At 31.2% G+C, this 1,326-nt stretch overlaps 1 long non-coding RNA gene across 1 annotated transcript; it reads right to left on the bottom strand.

Moving 5' to 3' along the window:
• Nucleotides 1-13: 13 nt before the first annotated feature.
• LOC107885820 lies at nt 14-697 on the bottom strand. The gene is made up of 3 exons (XR_001680541.2): nt 412-697; nt 210-346; nt 14-134 (listed from the first exon to the last, which is right to left on the bottom strand). It is a non-coding gene; the product is annotated as an uncharacterized LOC107885820 (long non-coding RNA).
• Nucleotides 698-1,326: the final 629 nt, after the last annotated feature.

The following is a 1,326-nucleotide window of genomic DNA, read 5'->3' as shown; positions in this document are numbered from 1 at the left end:
TGGCAGAATTATCTTCAAGAAAGTCAGCGTCTGAAAAATTGTCAATACATTGGCTCCACTACCTAGCTCCTCGTATGTGGTACATCATATATTTCGGTTTTGATAACCATAATAAGTATAATCCATTGTATGAGCTAAAAACGATAAACTATTAGTAACTTTTGGTTTTGGCAAACATTTGAAATTGGATACTTGAGTGATATACTTACATAAGTGTGTGTGAATTAGACATTATTGGGTATCTAAGGCTTTTCTGGGTGAATTAAAATCATCAACCGTATAGACTACAAATCATTTATTTGTCTGTTCATTTTCTTCTAACTCATCGTTGGAGAAACAAAATTATCTGAAAATGCAAATAGTAAAAAATATATAAATACCTAATTTATGAATTATGTTCAACCATTTTACCTCTTAGATGCGAGTTACTAGTCGTGCTCAGATTAGTACCAATGTTGCCGTGAATCCCTAACATTTATTTTACTTCTCTATCCCAGTCAAGTGGTTTGGATTATGTTTTGAGACAGCCTCTGACCATGTTTACTAATTTTCTGAGCATTGTTTACAACCAGCAATTATTGTGAAATGTTTATTGCAGATTCTATGCAAGTAAAAATATTGGGATAATCATTTAATTCGAAGATTTTTAGCCATTATTTCCTTCTATTTCATTGATTTTTTTAAAATCTATATTTGTGAACAAATTAACAAATTAGACTCACTCCATGTTATTAACAAATACAATCGATACGACTAGAAAATAATACTTACAAATGAAGATTAACGTAATGTGGCGAGGCGAGACATTGGATGTTTTACTGAAAAGAATACACTTATCCATGGTGGTTTTCTACTAAAATGTATGAACAGAACTCTGTTCGACTTTTCTGTAGGTTGTATTTTTGTTCAAATTTCAAATAATCGCGATTCGCGAGTGATTCAAATTTTAAGTCGGCATACGACGAAATAATAAATATTATGTTGTTATTTATTTGATAACAATTATTACTATATCGTGGTACATAGTGATAAGACAGAATCGCGGGCATTAAATTTTCGAAATTCCGTGAAAGATGCAGTTCCACGATTTAAGACGTAAATTGGGCATTTTATTGTCTCCGTCTTATATAGCAATTAGTTTATGGTCAGCAGATCACATATTTTAGTATCATTAGTTTAAAAATTAGAGTGAATCGACCTACCTATATTGATACTATATGCAAATATACGTTCTGCTTAATACATTTTTATTATTTGTGTCTGTGTACACTATAAGTATTCCAAACAATGCTACGCTTTTCATCTTTTCCGGTGGGAAAGTGAATC

The sequence above is a fragment of the Acyrthosiphon pisum genome, unplaced genomic scaffold (assembly GCF_005508785.2).
Source record: "Acyrthosiphon pisum isolate AL4f unplaced genomic scaffold, pea_aphid_22Mar2018_4r6ur Scaffold_17050;HRSCAF=17718, whole genome shotgun sequence".
Lineage (NCBI taxonomy): Eukaryota > Metazoa > Arthropoda > Insecta > Hemiptera > Aphididae > Acyrthosiphon > Acyrthosiphon pisum.
The sequence above is the reverse complement of the archived record's forward strand: the minus strand, read 5'-3'. Positions and strand labels throughout refer to the sequence as shown.